The sequence below is a fragment of the Chrysochloris asiatica genome, unplaced genomic scaffold (genome assembly GCF_000296735.1).
Source record: "Chrysochloris asiatica unplaced genomic scaffold, ChrAsi1.0 scaffold00006, whole genome shotgun sequence".
Classification (NCBI taxonomy): domain Eukaryota; kingdom Metazoa; phylum Chordata; class Mammalia; order Afrosoricida; family Chrysochloridae; genus Chrysochloris; species Chrysochloris asiatica.
This window is the reverse complement of record NW_006408524.1, coordinates 20,764,679-20,773,937: the sequence shown is the minus strand read 5'-3', so window position 1 is coordinate 20,773,937 and position 9,259 is coordinate 20,764,679. Positions and strand designations below refer to the sequence as shown.

General features: G+C 39.7%; 1 protein-coding gene across 1 annotated transcript in view; it reads left to right on the top strand.

Annotated features, from left to right (window-relative positions):
• GARS (glycyl-tRNA synthetase) overlaps nt 1-9,259 on the top strand; it is a 51,732-nt gene that overhangs the window by 7,285 nt on the left and 35,188 nt on the right. The window lies entirely within an intron of this gene.

Below are 9,259 nucleotides of genomic sequence, written 5' to 3'. Positions count from 1 at the left end.
TGGTCAACTCTACTTTGAGGAGGCATCTCTTACCCAGTCACATTTTGAGTGCCTTCCAACGTGAGGGGCTCATTTTCCGGCCCTATATCTGACAGTGTTTCTCTGCTATTCATAAGATTTTCAGTGACTAAGTATTCAGAAGTAGTTCGTCACTCCTCCTTCCTAGTCTGTCTTTATCTGGAAGCTCATCTGAAACCTGTCCACCATGCATGACCCTGCTGGTATTTAAAATACCGGTGGCACAACTTTCAGAATCACAGCAACTCATAAGTCACCACAGTACGTCAAATTGACAGATGTGTGGTGGTTATTTTGCAGAAATAAAACATTAAAAAAAAAAAGTATAATCAACAAAACAACTATCTAATTTCCCCTATCATTTCATCAAAGAAGGGATATTTTTAACACATAACTTAAAAAAAAAAAGAGGATGGTAAACTCAGACTGAAGAAAACAATGTTGTCTATAGCTTATCTTGATCCATACAATCAAAAGCCTTTGTGTAGTTAATAAAGCAAAGGTAAACATCTTTCCAGTATTCTCTGCTTTCAGCCAAGACCCACCTGGCATCAACAGTGATATCCCTCTTTCCATGTCCTCTTCTGAATCAGACTTGAACCTCTGGAATTTCTCTGTATGGTTGCAGTCATTTTTGTATTTTCTTTAGGAAAATTTTATTTGCATGTGATATTAATGATACTGTGTGATGATTTCTGCGTTCTGTTGAGTCACCTTTCTTTGGAATAGGTACACGTATGGATCTCTTTCAGCTAGTTGTCTTCCAGATTTCTTGGCATGAATGAGTAAATGCCACATCAGTTTGTTGAAAGATTTCAATTTCTATCCCATCAATTCCTGGTGACTTGTATTTTGCCAGTGCCTTCAGTGCACATTGGACTTCTTCCCTCAATATCATTGGTTCTTGATCAGATGCTACCTCTTGAAATGGTTGAACATGGATCACTTCTTTTTGACGCAGTAACTCTGTATTCCTTCCATCTTTTGATGTTTTCTGCATCATTCAGTATTTTGCCCATTTTGCCCACCAAATCATTGAATATTGCAAGTCAAAGCTTGGATTTTTGTCTTCAGTTCCCTCAGCTTGAGAAATGCTGAGTGTGTTCTTCTCTTTTGCTTTCTAACTCCAGGTCATTGTCCATTTTGTTATAATATTTGACTTTGTTTTCATGAGCTGACCTTTGAAGCCTTCTACTCATCTCTTTTACTTCCTCATTTTTTCTATTTGTTTTAGCATATCTACACTGAAGAGCATGTTTTCAATAACCTCACATGCGAAAGCTGACAGAGAATAAGGAAGACCGTAGAAGAATTGATGCTTTTGAGTTGTGGTGTTGGAGGAGAATATTGAAAATGCCATGGGCTGCCAAAAGAACAAACAGATCTGTGTTGAAAGAAGTGCAGCCATAGTGCTCCTTGGAAGCCACAATGGCCAACCTTCAGCTCTCATATTTCAGACATACTGTCAAGAGGGACCAGTCTCTGGAGAAGGATATCATGTTTGGTAAGGGGGAGGGTCAGAGAAAAAGAGGAAGACCCCCAGTGAGATGGATTAGCAAAGTGACAGTATCAGTGGGCTCGAGCATGGCAACACAAGTGAAGTTGGCTCAGGACCAGGCAGTGTTTCGTTCTGTTGTGCATAGGGTTGCTATGAGTTGGTACCGACTTGGTGGCACCTAACAACAACACTGGAGAGCAAGTTTCAGAGTCTCTTCTGACATCCATTTTGGTCTTTTTCTTTTTTTCTTGCTTTTTTAATGGCCTTTTGCCTTCTTACTGTATGATGTTCTTGATGTCAGTACATAATTTCTCTGGTCTTCAGTCTATATTGTCTAATTCATCAAATCTGTTCTTGAGATAATCTCTGGGATATGATAAAGGTCATATTTTTGCTCTCATAGACTTGTTTTAATTTTCTTTAGCTTCAGCCTGGATTTGCATATGAGCAATTGATGGTCTATTCCACACTCTGCCCCTGGCCTTGTTTTGGCTGATGAAATGGAGCTTTTCTACAGTCTTTTTCAACAGATGTATACAATTTGATTTCTGTGTATTCCATCTGATGAGGTCCATGTGCAGAGTTGTCTTTTATGTTGTTTAAAAAAAAAAAAAGTATTTGCAGTGAAGAAGTCATTGGTATTGCAATCACCAAGGCCATATTTTCCAACTATTGATCCTTCCTCTTTGTTTCCTACCTTTGCATTCCATTCGCTAGTAATTGTCAGTACATCTTGATTGTATGTCTGGTCAATTTCAGACTTAAGTTGGTAGAATTCTTCATTTTCATTGTCATTAGCTTTAGTGGTTGGCATGTAAATTTGAATAATACTGGTATGTTAAATGGTCTTCCTTGGTGGTGTTATTGTTAAGTGCCTCAAGTCGGTTCCTACCCATAGTGACCCTGTATAGGATTTCCAAGGAGACGCTGGTGAGCTTGAACTTCCAACCTTGCAGTTCAAACGGCTTTACAGTCTGCCACATTGACCCACAGTGCCACATCAGGACTCTGGTCTTCCTTGTAGGCGTATGAATATTATCCTATTAGATAAAACATTGTACTTCAAGACAGATCTTGATATGTTCTTTTTGATGATGAATGCGATGCTATTCCTCTTCAATTTATCATTCCTGGCATAGTAAATTGTGTGATTGTCAGATTAAAAATGGCCAGTAACAGTCCGTTATAACTCATTAATGCCTAGGATATTGATGTTTATGCATTCCATTTCATTTTTTACAATTTCCAATTTTTCTAGATTCATACTTCGTACATTTCATGCTCTGATTATTAGTAGATGCTTACAACTGTTTCTCTTCCTTTTGAGTTTTGCCCCTTTGGCAAATGTAGGTCCTGAAGACTTTACTCCATTCACATCATCACAGTCAGCTCTGCTTTGAGGAGGCAGCTTTTCTCCAGTTGTATTTTGAGTGCCTTCTAACCTGAGAAGCTCATCTTCTGGCACTATATCTGACAGTATTCTGGTGCTCTTCATCATGTTTCAATAGTCAATATTCTGGTGCTGACCATGTTCCACTGCTATACATAAGGCTTTCAGTGAGTAAATATTCAGAAGTAAGGCATCTTCTTCCTGGTCTGTTTTCTTCTGGAAGCTCAGCTGAAACTTGTCTACCGTGGGTCACCCTTCTGGTATTTAAAATACCTGTGGCATAGCTTCCAGAATCACAGCAACACACAACCCACCCACCACAGTATATGACAAACTGACAAGTGGCTGGCAGTCCATGGTACCTTTAATATTCTTCTCCAGCACTATAACTCAGATGCATCAATTCTTATGTGATCTTCCGTATTCATTGTCCAGCCTTCACATGCATATGGGCTATTGGAAAAACCATTATTTGGGTCAGGTGCAACTTAATCTTCAAGCTGACATCTTACGTAAGACCTAAGGTCTTGTGTAGCAAATTAGCCTAATGTGATAACGTTGTTTGATTTTTTAATTTAATTTAATTTTTTAATGCTTCATTGTGAATTAGTTTACATGGGAGAACATTAGTTTTACATTCATCCTGTTGTATATCGTTTCATTGCCATGGTTACAATCCCCTCCATGCATCATCAACCAAAAAAAAGGGTATAGCCTGCAAGCTTGCCCCCCCCAAGTTGTCAACACACAGCCCCTCTCCTTCTGGCTCTAAAGTTCCCAGTCGCTCCATTTCTCCACATCATTGCCTCTGCCTCCATCTCTGTGTCACTGCTTCTCTGGGTAGGGTCCCACTCTCCGCTCTTCTCCCTTGATGGTCCCAGGGACCTCCGCTCCTAGACTGCAAAGTTAATCACTCCCCTCCTTGCTACAAAACATCTATCTTTGAATTTCCAACCTTCATAATCAGTCCTGATAACAATTATTCACTATTGTATCACAAGAGACCTATCCGCATTTCCTTTTATCAGCCCCACCTAGACAGATTGGATACTACTCAGTGGAGAGTCTACCTTCCTTCATGCCCTCTGGATCTAGGTTCCTTCTTGAACGTTTGATTTCTTGACTGCTGCTTCCATGATGTTGATTGTGGATCCAAGCGAAATGGTGTCTTTGAGAACTTCATTATTTTCTCTATCTAATAAGAAGCTCTGGTAGCATAGTGGTTACGAATCAGGCTGCTAACCTCGGGGTCAGCAGTTTGAAACTACCAGCTGTGCCGCTGGAGAAAGATGAGGCTTTCTGCTTCCATAAAGATTTTTACAGCCTCAGAAACCCTGTACAGGGTTGCTATGGTTTGGAATGAACTCCATGGCACATAACCACAACCACCATCATGATAATGGGAGTCCTGGTGTGGCGATGTGGATTAATGCGCTGCATTGCAAAGTCAGTTTGAACCACAAGGTTGGCAGTTCAAGTTCACCAATCAATCCTTGGAAACTGTGTACAGTGTCGCAACCAACTCGAAGGCACTTAATAACAGCAACAATAATGATGTTATTTATTGGTCCAGTGGTGAGGATTTTTGTTTTCTTTACATTGAGGTGCAATCCATACTGAAGGCTGTGGTCTTTGACCTTCATCATTAAGTATTTTAAGTCATCTTTGCTTTCAGTAAGCATGGTTGTATCACCTGCATATTGCAGGTTGTTAACGAGTCTTCTTCCTGTCCTGATGCCACGTTCTTCTTTATATACCTCAACTTCTCAGGTTATGTGCTCAGCACACAGATTGAATAAGTATTGTGAACGAATGCAACCCTGGTGCACAACTTTCCTGATTTTAAATTACTTGATGTTTCCTTGCTTTGTTTGAACAACTGCCTCTTGGGCTCTATGTTCAGGTTCCTCATGAGCACAATTAATTGTTCTGGAATACTCCTTCTAGTGGCCATTGTATTCTCTGCTATACTCTCACAGTAGTCAGTTTGTTTTAGAATGTCCTTGATTATGCAGCAGAAATAATTTTATTAAGTCCAGGTCTTGGAGCACATATTTAAAATATTCTATGTGATAAAATGGGAAGTATGCATAGTGTACACATACCACAACATACCTGATTGTCTAAGGGAAAAACGCCTGTGCAATTGTTAAGAGTTGAATTGTCTTTTTTTTCCTGGGGCACTATTTGTAAAATAAAATGTGTGACAGATTTGTTGTTCACACTTGGGTGTTGGTCGTTCATTTTTGTGTGCGTGTGAATGATGTAAATATTGGTAGAAATAACTCACATTTTGGGTTGGCTTTTGGGGTTCTAAGTTTTTAAGAACACAAAGGAATACTGAGACCAAATGTTTCAGAAGCACTGCGTTAGGAGAACAAAAGTATGTATACTTAGACAGATTTGGCTTTCTATCTGGGATGCAGCTCTGAGGGACCCCTGCCTATTTTCCCTTTATGGTTGGTGGTCTCACCTATTTTCACTGTCTCGTGTTTTCATTTCACTCATTCTTTCCACTGCAGTCTGCCTTTGATGCCATCACTGCCTTTGCTTATGCCCTGAAGGTTACTTTTCTGTGGTCATCACTTTTCTTCCTTGGCTTTGTGTAAACATTAAGATTTCAGAAATATATGCTTCAGAGTCACTCTTTGTGCAGGCAGGAACTTCTGAGATGAACTTTTCTTGATCTGGGGGCTGAGGGAGGGACTGGTATCTAAATTATAAGCGATGGGTTGCAGTTAACAGGGTCATACCTGCTGTTCAGGTCAAACCCACCTACTGTTCCTCGGGAGAAAGATGATAGCCTTAGAAACTCTCCAAGGCAGTTCTACTCAGTCCTAAATGCTGCTGTGTTTTGGCATTGACTTGATGGCAGTGGTTAATGTAATTGGTACACAGATTGGGTAAAGTATTTAACATCATTGTCTAAGCTTACATAGAGTCCTTAGGTGGTGCAGATGGTTAAAGTGAGCATCTGTTAACCCAGTGCTTTAGAAGGGTCTGCGGATCTGCTTCTAAAAGATCAGCCATTCAGAATACTGTGGAGCATAGAAATGACACAGATAAGGTTGACATGAGTCAGAATCAACTCACTGATAAACTGCTTTTAGTTTAGTTTTGTTTTTCCTGAAATGATTTTGGTGGATGTAGCTTGATGCTGTTGAGCAAAGTAGCTAGAATGGGGAAAAATACATAATGGTGTCATTCATTGCCATCAAGCTGTTTCCAACTCACAGTGACCCTGTGTAGAATTTCTAAGGAGAGACTGGTGGGTTTGAACTACCTATCTTGAGGTCAGCAGTCCTACAGTGTCATACCAGGACTTAATATGTGTGTATATATATGTGTGTGTGTATGCATATATAAAGTTCCACTACAAATTATATATATAAGCTCTGGTAGCATAGTGGTTACGAATCAGGCTGCTAACCTCAAGGTCGGCAGTTCGAAACTACCAGCTGTTCCGTGGGAGAAAGATGAGGCTTTCTGCTCCTGTAAAGATTTGTAGCCTCGGAAACCCTGTGCAGGGTCACTATGAGTCGTAATTGACTCCATGGTACTTAACAACAACAACAACAACAACACATGAAAGTCAAACTGACAGAGTAACAAGAAGAGCCCTGGAGTTCTCTTGGTTTTGATTTTTGGAACTGCGAGTACCAGTTAAAACTCTTGCTTAGTCTACAAAGGGCAAATGATTCTTATGAAGAAGTTTTTGTTAATAGTTATAGGATACTTAGAAATCTTAGATAAACTCTTTAATCCTGTAGAAGACCCTTGTAGCCAGCCTCATGTATGTGTAGTTTAAAACCAGACATCCTACAAAGGTGTCAGAATATTTTCTTGATTCCCTGCCCCCTTCTCCTCCTTGGTCAATTGAATATACACCATATTATATATGAAGAATCTATGCGGGACATCCCTTGGAATGATTTTTTCATCTAATGAATCCTCTGCTTTATAATTACAGACTCTTCGTTTTAATATACTTTATTATAGTAAGGATTTATGCAGGGGTTAAGCTTATTGTTGATTGATGGTTCTTGAGGGTAATTTAGAGATGTTGATAATGCTTCACCATCAGTTTTATTCATACACACGTGATATAGTTGGGTTGTGAAAAAAAGAAGAAAACATCAGAAATTAGAAATTTTTCAGTACTTCTATCCATGCCCTGGTCACCTCCAGTTCCTCCATTTTCAAGATTGGGTGATTATAATTTTACTTATTCCATTATTCAGAATAAGCTTGGCTATTTTCCTTTCTTCACTCAGATTTTAGAGTTGATATACTTAGGGTAGGAATTTTTACTACTGCCATGTGGTGATTGGCTTCTGCTTTAATGTTAAGTGCCATTAGGTGGGTTCCGACTCACAGAGACCCTGTGTAGGCTTTCCAAGGAGTGGCTGGTGAATTTGAACCACCAACCTTGTGCTTATCCTCTGCTTGAATAGATCTTTCCTTATTTTATCCCTAAGGAGACCTGGTTGCACAGTGCAACGTTGAGTGCTTGACAGCTAACCAAAAGGACTAGGGTTCAAACTTACCAGCAGCTCTGCAGGAGAAAAAAGATCTGGTCATCTGTTCCAAAAAGATCACAGGCTCTGGCCGTTCTGCTCTCTCTTGTAAGGTCGCTGTGAGTTGGAATTGGCTCGACAGCACACAACAGCAAGAACTATCTATCCCTGAACTTTAAAACAAAGAAAAATTGTTAAAGGAAATGAATACATTTTTCTACCTTTTTATGTGTGGCCTCCTTGGTCATTGCCCTTTGAGAAGCTACAGGAGAAAGCATGGATAAAGTATGCAGAGCACCAAGATGTGAGACACAGAGAAGACAGTCAGAAGAACGTGCCTACATCTTGACAGGGATAGGCTCTGAAAAGAACTACTGCTCCCCCTTCAGTGAGTAAAAAAGTTGACAGGTACTTTGCTGGCTACCCTGTACCTTTAGGTAGTGAGATCAGTCAACAAGTACGTGCCTTCTCTGTACCAGAGATTCTGCTTGGCTTTGTGGATACAGCAGGTGAGCATGTCAGAATTCCTGTTCTAAAAGGGGCAACTATAATGCATGCAAATCAATTCACTAAGTGAGCCAGTACATTGATAGGGTAACTGGGGATTTCTTTAGCTAGGATACTAGAGTAAAATGCCAGTATAATAGAGACCACACTTACTTGTATATGATAAGAGAATGAGAGGAATAACTAATTCCAAGGTTCTCAAATGTAGTGGGTTTTGTTTTTTTTGGTTTTTTTTTAATGACAAATATTTTGGTCTCATTTACTATCCTGAAATAATGCAAAATCTACCTAAATGAATGAAATTTGATTGACTGAAATTAAAAAAGCATATATATACACGGTGGTGTTGTTAAGTACCATCTAGTCTGTTCTGACTCATAGTGACCCTGTATAGGGTTTCTGAGATTTGAAATCTTCACCGGAACAGAAAGCCTCATCTTTCTCCTGTGGAGCGACCGGCAGGCTCAAACCATGGACCATGTACACACACACACATAATACAATGTTCTAATTGTAACATAGAGAAAAAGTAATTCATGATACACATATAGTAAAATAATATATAGTCATGTGTTGTTTGACACATCCCTGATACATTCTGTGAAATAGGATGTTATGTGATTTGGATGTTGTGTGAGCATCTCCTCATAGGCTGGGCCTACCTTTTTGAAGTGCCTTGAATAAGTTGTGTGTCTTAGCATTGATAGTCAGTATGCTGAATGGGTTTCACTTTTGTTTGGTCCTCAGTCCACAACAACAGTTTTCCACCCTCTGGAATTTTTGTTAGCCTTGTAACTTTTAGTAGAACCATTCCTTAAACAGTTTGGAGAGTTTCTCTGTGTTTTTGAGGATTATAGTGATTGTCCCGTGTGGCATGCTTAAACCACAGGCAAGTGCTCACTGATTTTCCACCTTTGTGTTGTTTAGTAGCCTTTTGTTTTACTTCCAAATCAGTACCTCACCGTGGCTTATTGCTGCTGCAGTCACTAGCACTGGTTCTGCTGTGTTGGAGAGTCCTGGTATACCTCACGGGAATATTTCTGACAGAAAATGAAACAGTTAATACTCTAGTACACTGGAGACGCACAGTACGTGAGATTAGATGCTGCTGCCTACAAGTGAAGCATAAACAGTTATAAGGGGAACTTTTTAGATAGAAAGTACAGTGCATACATAAGCCAGTAACAGGTGTTTATCATGACTACCGAGACCTACGTTTTACAGGGTGTGTATATACATTATGGGGTCTGCCAGTTCAATTGCTCTGTATACAAGACAAGTAAGAACAGCTACATCCTGTTCTCTGATCAGGATTTCTCAACTCTAACA